The following is a 12,876-nucleotide window of genomic DNA, read 5'->3' on the forward strand; positions in this document are numbered from 1 at the left end:
CTTTTTACTTTTTCTTATTTTTTTTTATAAAGTAATTGCTACTCTTACATGAGTAAAATTTCTGGATTTTCTGGATTACTCACAATTCTCAAATTCACCTGACACAGACACACACAGTTTTTGTTAAAGTTTTTTTTTTATTAAAAAAACTGATTTGGAACATTTTTTAGTTTGCCTATTTTATTTGTTTGTTACTTTATGAATTATTGTCATTTATGTCCTTCAAATACCAACATTTCTACTTAATTTTATTTTTTTTCTTTCTGATTATGTAATTTTAAATATTAAATGATTGATAATTTGATAAGTTATTCAGTACTTGAGTAGCCTTTTTACGAAATACTTTTTTACTCTTACTTTAGTAATTTCTTGGCTACTTTTTACTTTTACTTGAGTAAAAATATGTTGAAGTAGTGATACTCTTACTTGAGAACAATTTTTGAATAGTCCACACACCTCTGGTTCTTTTAAATATAAATACATATATATATATATATATATATATATATATATATATATATATATATATATATATATATATATATATATATATGCATATATATATATATATATATATATATATATATATATATATATATGATGCTAGATATATGATGCTAGATTGGTGCGCTTGGGGGCTCCCTCGTGGTGTAGGGGCCCTAAGCAGCTTTGGGCCGGCCCTGGATAGAATTAAAAACCGTTGTTATCTTTGTGTAAAATCCCTTATTATTGAGTATAGAAGGTGAACTTATCCCTGGATGAGGCGACATGCTTGTTGATAGTCATTTGTCCCAGCCCGGGTCAGATAATCCGGTCTGGGGCCAAGATGGTGACCTCAGGCTGACGTGAGGCTCCGGGTCCCTCCCATCCTGCGATGCTCCTCCGCGGCTCTGCCTGCCTGCCTGCCTGCCTGCAGTCTGTCTCTCAGAGAGAAAACAACATTCCCACACGGAGAAAACTAGCAACCCACCAGCTCGGTCATACACCGCTACACCCGTTGGTTTTTTATCGGAAACGGAACGACCGAAGACTACGTCGGACAAGGTAAAGCGGATAAATGCTGATTTTTGTTGTTTGAACCGCGGGTGGGTGAGGAGAAAAGGCTCCGCTAACCATCATCGAGTCGGAGGTGAAAAAATAATATGATGCAGTCTGAACCGAAAAACACAGCTTCGGTTTCCCCGCTTGAAATATTTTCCGTCTACAGTGAAGTAATTGACGCTTTAATGGAAAGGTGACCCTAAAATTAGCTTGTGGCGTTATGTGTATGAAGGCTCGTTCTAACGGTTTGACACAACACCACCATCTTCATCGATGTTTAACTGTGTATGTTCGGATTAAATATGGCCACCATCTGCTCTGAATTAGATTGTAATTAGTAAGATTTATATTTATACAGTGTATGTTTGTTGGTGGCGCAGAGTTTGCCCCTTCAGCGGCCTTGTCCCCTCTGTTATCTCCATATTGATCCCACATTACTGGAATCATCCTCAGCAACACGCGTCACGTTCAAAAGAACGTACCAGTACGACTTCCGCTCTGGCCGTTCAAAATAAAAGCATGCCAACTTCTATCATTGTTTTTGTTTTTTTGGGAGGGGTTCTATGCTTCATTTTTGTTATAAAGATTCATATGAATTATTATCTTTGCGGATTTTATTTAAAGTGATTATATTAAGTAAAAGTACATTTTGAGCAAAGCAGCACACACCAAAGTAGATTTTAAGGTATTTTCTAACTTCCTTGCAGTATTTTGTAGATAACTGAATGACTGTGTACATAGAGTTACTATTAAAAAAACCTTAAAAAAATATGCTTTTTCATATATTTACATACTGAAGTGTGCTTTTTGAAAAAAAGCACACTTCATGGAACCAAAATCATAAGGCAAACAATCTCTACAATGCTATCAGTTTTTGGGATTCATTATTTGAATTTCATAGATGTTATTCGATAACATAAATCTCCATCCCTACACACCAATGTGGCTTTTACTGGCAGATAAAGATTTTTATTTTGACTTTTTGTGTCCTCAAAAAGGCAAGTTATTTCTACATTAAACACAATAAATACAGTATATGTGTTTTTCTTTTTGGCATGAACAACGTAGGGTTTCAGTTTTGATGTATTAAAGGTGCAAGCTAAACAAAAAAAAGAAAATATGTTACATTATCTGTCAATAATACAATCTAATACAATTTAAGAAGTGTATCCAACGGATAATACTTTAAGAGACAATGGCTTTGTTTAAAATTTATTTTTAAGCTTTTATCTTGAAGGCTGGAGGCCTGTTTTTCCTGTTATATCCCTGATGGTGTCTTGTTGTCTTTTACAGAGAGAGGGATGCAGATTACTCTCTGATCTAAACAGCGTTATGTTTGTGTCAGGGCTGCAGGATTAGCATTAAGCTTTGATACCTAACCTGATTCCCATCAGATGGATCATCTGTGTAAACTGCTGAAGTGATATTATTATTTTTCCTTTAGGGAGTGACTGTGACTGCTCAGATTTAATTTGCTGCTCTTTTTTAATCTCGGCTTTGTTTTGTTTTTTCCTAAATTATTTTCATAAAGCGTAGGAGTTTTGTGTCTGTAAAGCGTCTTATCCTGTTGCCTGTGTTACTCTGTACTGTTAAAGGCAATCAGATAATCTCAGGAGGAATGCAGAGGAATAAAAGGTGATATTGTTATATAAACTGTTTTTGTGCTGGGCTGGTCTGCATTTTGTAGCCCTTCTCACCGTTTGACATTGTTGCCTGTCTTTCATTGTTAGATAATTTTTGTTTGTCTCTCAAGTGCAAACCGAAGAAGCTCGAATTTCATTCTTTTGTATTATTTTCTTTTCAGGTTTTTGACCTTTTTACAGTGGCAATAGATGCACTTAAAACCATTTTTTAAATTTTAGGACAGCTTCTGAAAGTACATAAGCTACTTTATATATTAGTGTCCTGTTTGTTATTATATTGTATTGTTTTATATAGATTTTGTTTTAAATTTCTAGTATTTGTTCAGGATTTTCAGCTTTTTCAAGTTATTTTATTATATTTACTCACAAAAGACTAAATAAACTATTAGGTTTACATATCTCAGGCCACTCATTTTGTGATTATTTCTCTTTTTAGTTTAGTTCCTGACAGGATTTATATGTAAATATAGGGCTAGACAATAAATCAATAAAAATATATATTGCAATAGGTATGGTGATCAATATTAATAGATATTTTAGAATATTGAATGTTCAATATACAGAATATTTTCTGGACTTCGATCCAGAGTGATTTGGTGGAATCAACTAACTCTCTCAATCTTTGGTTACCTAGCAACAACTTGTTGAGTCACTTTACCACCTTTTGCCTCGTAACTGCTTTCAAATAAACAATGTTGTAGAGTGAAAAGTGTGAATAAAACAGGAAAAGTCATGCCACCAGCTTGGCAGTATTTCAGATATTTAAATAAAAAAATCTAATCAACAATTATCAATGAAACTCTTATATCGTGATACGTTTTTCAGTCATGTCGTCCAGCCCTGTTTAAATATAAACCCAAGTTCTTCCAGAACTAAAACGGGAATAAGGCTCCAGCTCAAACTGATGTCTTTTGACAGTGACTCAGCTGTTGTGCATCAGCTGCATATATGTCAGTCACCAAGCCCTGAGTTTGTGTCTGGGTTTTAATTAGCCGTCCTTCCAGTCTCCAACACTGGCCTGCTTGTTTAACCAATGACCATGTGGAGCAAAGTCTGTTGGCACAGCAGAAATATTACAACACATGCAATTATACTTTGCATAATTTTGCCAATTTGTGTCAAGCAAAGCTGAGTAAATTTATTGGCATCCTTGAGGCTGGAAATACACTCAAACTAACCATCCTAACGCAAAAAGTATGTTTTAACTTAAAAATTAAAAACAAGGGGCATTCATAATAATGGACACAATAAGCAATAAATCAATTAATCACATGTTGAAGGCAATAATTCCTATTTTCATGATTTATTGTTTTTCTCTTTTTGCTCATCCTACCAAAAACTGGAGGACAAAAATCTTCATTCTGGTGCTTTGGTCTCAACTAGCCCTTTTTTGAAGGACAGTTTTGTTTACAGAGACATCACAATTCATTTTATTTGTTGTTTTCTTTATTTATTCTGGATATTTAAAATGTCTTCCTGTTCCAGTGTTAAATGTTTGTTATAATTTAAAGTTTATTGATATCTGATAATGTGTTTGCATTATTACTTGTTATCATTACAGGTCAAGTAATAAGTACTTAGTAGTGTGACATTTCTGACATTTGAAATCAAATGCAAAATTACTCCATATATGTTATTTAAAGTTCAAAGCATTTTGGCTCTTATTGTGAAGGGCTGCTTACTTAGCATTAGCTGCTAGCAGCTGCTGGTGGAGGTTACATGATCTTCCTGCTTTGTCAGGTGGTAGATCCATTTTACTAGCTAAAAATATTGTCAATGAAAGAAAATAAGTCTTGGGTTGATTTTGCTATCTGAGACTGAAAACCGTTTTAAAAGGGCTTAATTATGTGTTTTACAGTCACGTAGTGCCATTTTATAGCATAATCAAGTAACTATGTTATATTTAGTTGTGATAAAAATCCTGTATATATCAAATATGACTTAAAAGAAATTTGATTTTCTGATTTAACACCTTGAAATCGGGCCTCTGTCTCTTTAAAAACTCCTACTCTTTCTGAAACTCTGCCTTCAGGAAGTCATCACAACATGACTCCTCAATTGACCCTTTAACAAAGTTTTTATCAGCGTTGCACTGAGGTGTTTGCTAATTGCTCCTGGTTAGTCTGAAGGAGCTGTGTGGGGGAAATGGTTGCCATAGAGATTAAAATACTTCTCAAACATGCATGAAAGAATCAGGTATGTTTTTGGTGAGGGAATAACATTATAACATGGTGTAAAGCTAAAAAAAAAACTTTGATTTTACATGATACTGCCCCTTTAAGAAAATCTGCACTGGAAATGTTACAAGCTGAAATGGGAATTCCTCAAAGAACAGATCCTTTAGTTTCTTCAAAATCAAATCAAACTGTTCTTATAATCATTGAATGTGTCCATTTCCTGTAAAATGTTCAGTATGTCTGCTTTGACCATCAGTGGCCGTCTGAACTGTGTTTTCCCCAACAAAGAAGTTCCTGTTCTAAATTGGGGCTGGTGGTACAGCCAGTTCTCCACTGGTTCTATAAAAGAAACCCACCAATGAACCACAACGTTGGAGCCAAGTCATTACGTCACTAAAAATGCCTCCAATGTAAATGTTAGATCCTTCCTCTTGGTACAAAGACACAGTTATTTAGATAAATAAGAGCAAATATAGATGCTGTTTTAAAGAGCAAGCAGGGATTGTTAATGCAGCATTATTTCTCTCAACCGTCCTGCAAACAGGAGGAACACACTTCAGTTCAAACTGAATTCAGTAACTCTTCCTTGAGATATTAAAGGAGCTGTCAGTGTTTAGAAACAGAGCTGTAGACAATGTTTATAGATGATGCGGCGAGTCTCATTTTATAGTCTTTAAGCCTGAAACTGTTTTGGCTGCAGCTTGTTAAATGTGAGAACGTTATGCTTTTGCTTTGGTTTTGATTATCGGCTTCATTTAAAATGCCATTTTTATAAATTAGCTTGTGTTGTGGGAAACAGCAGCTTATTTAAGCAAATGAAATATATTTAATTAGTATTGATTTACATTTTATGTTTTTATGTACCTATTATTTTTTAAAACTTTATTAAAAATAAAAGTAATTAATGTATTAACTTAGGCATTAGACAGTAAAAAATATCCTTAAATGAGTATTGGTTTAGTTTTCAATTTTATTACTTTTTTTTTTTTACATTTTTATATATTATTTTTTGTCTTTTAATTTATTAAATTCAATTTTTTTTTACTCATGAGTTAGTGGACAAAAGATTTTTAATTCTATAAAATATCATTGTACTGTCATAACTTGGAGCTGCGTAGCTTCCCAGCTCAGCTTCAGGAACCATTCGTGCTTATTTTCTGTTTCTCGGTTTGCGTTTTTTGGTCAAATCTTCCTGCGTCAGTGTCCGCTGAGCTAATCACTGTGGCGTTACAGGATTAGTGCCTCAGCAGCGTTCAGCCAAAGACCTTTTCCTGAACCACCTCTGCATCAGTGTGTCGGCCAACGTGCCTCCTCTCCACTCCGTTCAGCTGTTCTTCAGCGTCTCTCTGGTTATGTAACCGAGGGCCTCCAGAGGTTTGCATGTCTGCCTTCGGAAACGTCTCGGTGAGGGCTGCGATGTTAATCTGCAGTGTCAGGATCTACAGTTTTCAGCGCCACTGAGTGCAGATATGATTCATGCCCTGTTGCGTTTTTTATTTTTTCTCCTGAGGAGTGATTTTCTCTCATCAGCAGCAGAGGTCGGTGAATAACGTCTACGTCTGACTGAGTCTGGCTCCAGAGTTGGTAGTAAATAGTTACAGTTGCTCAAGCACATTTACTTGAGCAACTTTTTTGAAAACAATGTATTTTTAGGAGTATTTTTATTATACTTTTACTTGAGTATTTTTATTATGAAGTAATAAAATGTTCATTTAGTGGATTCTCTACCCACTGAATGAAAAACAAACATTTTTTTAACCTAAAGACACACAGACAGTTTTTGTTAAAGTTTCATAGGTTTTATTGAGAGAAACTGATTTGGAAACATTTTCTTTTTTCTCATTTTATACTTTGAGCTATTGTAATTTTTGGCCTTAAATTCCAACATTTACAATTAATTATACATATTGGCTCGTTTATGTAATTTTTAAATATTAAATGATTTTTAATTTGATCAGTAACCGGGTATTTGAGTAGACTTTTTTTTTTCTTTTTTTTACCAAAACCTAGTTTCATAAGAGAAAACAAGTACATAAATAAATAACCAAGAACAAAACAATTAGTTTTCCACGACTTTTATGTTTGAAAGGAAGCAGAAAGAAGTGAACACTTATTTAATCCTACCCCTTATCTCAATTTAATGAAATATATTCCTTACAGTCTAAAACCTTAGTGATAAAGTTCCTGAAGTAAAGGGATTTTTTTAAATGGGTCTTCCCAGTGTTTCAGTTCCTGATCATTCATGGAGCTTCTGTAGAAATGTTGACTGTAGACGCTGACATTAGCATTAGCGTCTGTGCTGCTGCTACATGTTTAGCATTGAGATGCTAATTTAGGGTTGAATAGCTTTGCTGATAGGCTAACTCCTTTTAGCACAACTTGAACACAGCAATTGTAATTTCCGTCATCCCATTAGATCGTTTTTAGGAGCAGAAATTAACAAAAAAAACGTCTTTGTCGTTAATCTCTGTTTGCAGCAGTTTGTCAGATTTACAGGCAAACCAGAAACACGAACATTAAGGAACCTTTGAATGTAAAAAAAAATATTAATTGTGTTAAAAAAATGCAATCTATAGCTAATTAATCAAACTGAATGCATTAAATCCCGTCTCCGCTGCAAATATATTTCTAGCAATGCTTGTTTTAAATATACTGTGGCTGAGATTCCTGGTAGCATCTATAAATCTAGAGCTTTCTTTACAAACAACTCACACAAATGAACAGGTTTTTCCCACCAGCTTTGAAGCTTAATTGTTTTCCTGAGTCTCTGCTTGCACTGTTGCTCTGATTTAAAGCTGCCCTGACAACTGTTTGGTGGCGGTGTGTGTGCGTGTGCGTGCGTGCGTGCGTGCGTGCGTGCGTGCGTGCGTGCGTGCGTGCGTGCGTGTGTGTGTGTGTGTGTGTGTGTGTGTGTATGTGCGCGTGTGTGTGTGTTTACGTGAATACACCCCGGCCTGCTCTGTATTTCAGGCTCGTTTGTCTGACTGAAGGAGAGCTACGAGCTGCAGGGACTTCATTAATAACCTGTTCACATTCTCATTGTGTTGTTCTGTGGAAGAGAACAGAACAGGAAGTTCACCTCAGTGTGCAAACTGTGCAAGTTTGAGAAACGGTGCTTTAAAACTTTAAATACCTTTTTAATTTTTATTCACCAATCAGTGATTACATAAAACAAACATTACAGACTAACAAAAAGAGGCATTGACAAATAACGACAACAAACATAAAATAACCAACTAAACAAACAAACAAAGAAACAAAACATTTAAACTGATATATTCAGGACAAAGACAAACAAACAAAAACAATGAACTCCTTTAACATGTGGGATATGATATACTTTCTTTTTTACTTTAATTTTGGCAGTTATTTACTGATTTACGTTATTTTCCTGTTCTCAAAAGCACGGTTTACTGTTTTCACTTGTTTTTTTAAATTTATATCATATAACACGCTGCAAATATAAGATTTGTTGTCTTCTGGCAACTGTTCAGATTCCCACTGAACAATAATAGTTGATCTACCATACTTATATTTTTAACAATCTATATTTTTAATGACGACTAACCCTTCATTTTCGGTTCATTTAGATGCAAAAGAGAGATTTTTGGAACAGTTAGAAATATTATGAATCAATTGTTTTGTTTTGTTTTTTTACAAAAATTCTGAGCTTATTCTCAGTTTCTGGCAGAAAATGCTACTTATTTTTCTCCATCTTTTTTTCTCCAGCTGACGTTCCGGGTGAGGGGTGGGGTCACCCTGGACAGATCGCCAGTCTGTCGCAGGGCAACACAAAGACACACAACCATGCACACACACACTCAGGGGCAATTTGGAGAGGCCAATTAACCTGACAGTCATGTTTTTGGACTGTGGGAGGAAACTGGAGTACCTGGAGAAAACCCACCATGCACAAGGAGAACATGCAAACCATGCAGAAAGGCTGAGAATCAAACCCAGAACCTTCTTGCTGCAAGGCAACAGCTCTACCAACTGCGCCACTGTGCAGCCCCTACAATGACCCTAATACACGACATTAGATGTTGTACGTTTACTGTATTAAATGAAAGCCGTGTAGTTTTCAGCTTCTTTTGGGGTCGACTGAATAAATGTACTTTCAGTAATAAGAACAGAATTTGGGTGACTGTCTTTCAAAACGGTCGCTATATTTAGCCAAGATTAAGAAATCTTGGCTGATTTTGTTGCAGCAAAGTCGGTGTTTCCATAAAAGTCTCTGGATAAACTTGGTTTTACCTTTTGTTAAAACTTGCTTATAAAAAGACAAATTATTTTTGTTGTACTTTACATTTTCCTGTTTAAGAAAATTATTTTTACCCTGATTTTTTAAATTAAAAGTCTCCATCTGCATTTCAAGGCCAAATTTAATTTTTGAATTTCAGCTGGGGGCGGCACAAAATCAGCCCAAGGGCCACAAAAGGCCCCCGGGCCGCACTTTGGATCTCCTGATCTAAAGTGATCTCCTGCTGAATGTGAGTTAATATCCTCGCCTGTTGGTGGCGCCACCACATGGTGGGCATTAGTTATGCAAGCTTTTGTAAGCTCCTCAAGTTCAGGCAGACAAACAGCAGAGGAGGGAAGCTGCCGTTAATCCTGGAGGGGAAAGCTGGGATCGAGGTCATGTTTTCACGCAGACGTCCCCGGGGTTGACCGGGATCTCTCAGGGTCGAGTTGTTTTCCTTAAGCAGCAACCAATCAGCTGAAGGTTTAAAGCTGCTGCAACTTTTATTTTAAGAAAAAAACTGCTAACTAGCCTGAGCATTTACATGTTATGCTAGCTGTAGCACAGTAGAGAGCAATTCGAAGGGTGATTGACAGCGCTAAGACCCGCCTCCTGGCTCTGATTGGTCGGTTTTTAGTGAGTACTGGGAGAAGGCAGAGAAACTACATTTTTTCACAGATTATTTGTCTCAGACCATACTGTTACACTACATTTTACATTACATTTTTTAGTATTAAAATAGTTTTAAATAAAAAGTATACTTCTTTAATTTAAAAATAATCTTTTTTATAATTTGTTTAAATAGATTTTGTCTATTGTAAAAAGTTTTTTTACAATAGTTTTTTAATGGTTTTTAAATTCAAAATCATTTCTACAACTATTTTCAGTAAAATATATTTTTATGAAAACAATCAAATAGTTTTTTAAATAAAAAAATATTTTTCTATGACATTTTTTAAAATTAAAGTGACATACTCCAGTTCTGAGGTTGCAAAAAGCAGAATATTTTACGACACTATCCACAATTTTGATTTTAAAACAAAATAACTCTTTGATTTTTTATTTTGTTTGGTTTAGAAATCACTGGATTGTTATCATATCTTAGTAAACTCCAGGGCTTTATCTACTTGGCATCAACCTAACTTCTCCATTTTGTCCCAGTAAGTTGTGACGAAGCCTTCAGGAATGTTAAATTACAGCGTTTCGTCTCATCAGCTCCTCCCTCCAGACGTCTTCAGCAGCGTTTTGGTGAACGGGAGCAGCGAACAAAAGCTGCATTCATCTCCAGCAGAGGGAGGATGTGCAGGCAGACAGATCCAGACTGTTCCTCTGTGGCAGGAGGAGGAGAGGCAGCATGGAGTTCAGACAGAGCAGGATGGAGGAACGACTGGAAGAATGATGGGAGGAATGACGGGAGGGATGACGGATTTAAAGCCACATTCACATCAGAAAACACCCAATTCTGGCTAACAGAAACATTCTGGTCATTTCAGATCATTCTAATGGGGGGACTTTGGGTCCGTTCATCCATTCCTCCTTAACTTTGAGTTTTGAATGTCTGGAGTATCAAACAGTCTGTGGGAATCCTGAAGTTATTTTCTGTCCCTGCTTTTACAGAAGAGGCCTGCTGCTATTTTTATTTCACAAATTTAACTGGACTATATTCTGTAGACGATGAGAACTCTGTGAATCATGTCCATCACCCGTCGGTCTGGACGTGTAAATTGTCTTTTCCTGGTGAGGAAGTGCTGCCTGCTCTCCCTCCGCCGCTCACATATTCCTGGAAGTGCAGCCCTGATGATATAAGTGGGAGGATGTCCTTTGTTTCAGCTTTGTTTCCTCATCCTGCACAGCTCCATTAATAGGTCAGCTTCCCAGCCTGTTCTCATAGAAACTGACTTCCTTATTCACTAAAACCTTTCACTTAAATTCCTTAATTGATATTTTTTCCGTTATAATAAGCGAAGCCTTTTATTTCCCCCACATACTGTTGAGTTGTTGAAACAACTAGTTGCTTCTCTAAGCTGAACTTCTCTGAATCTACTTTGTTGGTCTGTTGTATTTTAGTGGTTTGTTGCTAAATCTTTCCCTTTGTCCAAACAGTCTCTTGTATTTCTTCCTTTTTTTCTGAAGCCGTTCTTGTTTGCATTTTGAGGTTTACAAATATATTTTCAATATAATAGAAGCTAAAATCCGCTTGACACCTTCTTTAAAAAAGCATATAATTTACTCTTTTAATTCTTCACCACTCTGTCAGACACAACCAATCACAGCCAGGAGGAAGATCTTAGCACTGTCAATCACCCTTGTGTACAAGGTGCTCACACCCCTCCCCCTTGTTTTATGCTACAGCTGGTTCACCACAACAGCGCCGAATGCTAAGGCTAGTTAGCTTAGCCACCAATAGCTTAGCTTCCTGTAACGGTAAGTTGTTTATCCACCACTGTCACATTTAGCAGTTAGTACCCGAGGTTGATTGGCAGCATTAAGACCCTCTTCTTGTCTCTGATTGGTTGTTTTTGACCGGCGCTTTTCTTCAGGCGGCACCGGAAGAAGGTGGAGTAGCTCTGTCTTTTCAAGATTCATCTGTCTCATATTTGTCCCAATATATGGACAGTGTTATTAAATATGTAAAAAAAACATTTTCTGTAAAAGTTACATGCTGCGGCTTTAATCCGTTATTTTGAGTCAAAACATCAGACTTACCTATTTAAATCACTAAACCTGTAATCCTCCCGTAACCACACTTCATTATATGTCCAAACACACATTATGCAATCATCCTTTCTGCCCCAGCAGCTAATCTCTTAAGCCCCTTTTGGGTTTCCTTTGTCAAGCATTGTGTTGCTCATTAAGCTAATACTGGAACATCCTGCTAAAGAGAAAATCAGTGGACCGAGACACATTAAAATTGGTTGAAATCAGCTAAATAAATGAGTTATTCACAGTTTTGGATGGACATTTTGTAGAGGATTCACTTCTTTGTTCAAAGCCAAGTCTTCGCTAATAAGGTCATCAAACTGGAGAACCATTCCAGTTGTTATACTGGTTTTAACATGCTGGCATTCAAACCTGCAGGCTCAGGTAGGGAAGTAACAGGACTGCAGGTAAAGTGCTTAATCTGAAATATTATTAATAATGATATATGACTGTAAGAGGGGGGAAAGTAAGTCAATTATTGTTGATTGGATGAGACTGAAAAAAATTCGATATAGTTATTGCAATTTGTTATGTTCATCTCTAATAAAATATAGCATGTAATTATCCACAGTGTCTTTTTTGGGTTTTGTTTTGATGTTGAAGGAGAGAACTGATTGCAGGGTATTATGAAAGTGGTCTTATTTTACCTGGCAACAGAGACGATGATGATGATGTTGGTAAGGGAGATGGTGTCTGTGCTGTTGAGGCAGTGAAATGAGATCATAGTCCTGTTAGAGAGTCAGCTGCTTGGTGTTTATCACGTGATGCTGACTCTCTCTGTCCACATTTAAACACTTTATGCTTGTAGGTTTGTGTAGCTCAGGAAATACTGGAGGACTCCAACGTTTAGATGCATCCCTTCTCCAACAAACGCACCTGAACTCCCTCATCAGCAGTTAGACGCTGCAGAGGCCCGTTAATGCACCAATCAGGCTTTTCCTCGTTTATTATACAGAATCACGGGCAAGATTTAGCTCAAATTTAACAAAAAAGTAATCATTAAACAAAAAATGTAGTCTAAGTTTGTTTTTTTAAATCGATCTCAAAGTTAAGGAATTACAATGTATGTATTAAA

At 36.2% G+C, this 12,876-nt stretch overlaps 1 protein-coding gene across 2 annotated transcripts in view; it reads left to right on the forward strand.

Annotated features, from left to right (window-relative positions):
- Positions 1–668: 668 nt before the first annotated feature.
- rusc2 (RUN and SH3 domain containing 2) overlaps positions 669–12,876 on the forward strand; it is a 28,885-nt gene continuing 16,677 nt past the window's right edge. Inside the window, exon 1 of one of the 2 annotated variants that reach the window (XM_015010022.2) lies at positions 669–1,044. The gene's annotated coding sequence lies outside the window, so the exon portion shown is untranslated. The remainder of the gene's footprint in view (positions 1,045–12,876) is intronic. The other variant, XM_015010026.2, reaches the window with a different exon arrangement.

The sequence above is a fragment of the Poecilia mexicana genome, unplaced genomic scaffold (assembly GCF_051168715.1).
Source record: "Poecilia mexicana isolate PSO_F unplaced genomic scaffold, ASM5116871v1 scaffold_9, whole genome shotgun sequence".
In the NCBI taxonomy this organism is placed as follows: domain Eukaryota; kingdom Metazoa; phylum Chordata; class Actinopteri; order Cyprinodontiformes; family Poeciliidae; genus Poecilia; species Poecilia mexicana.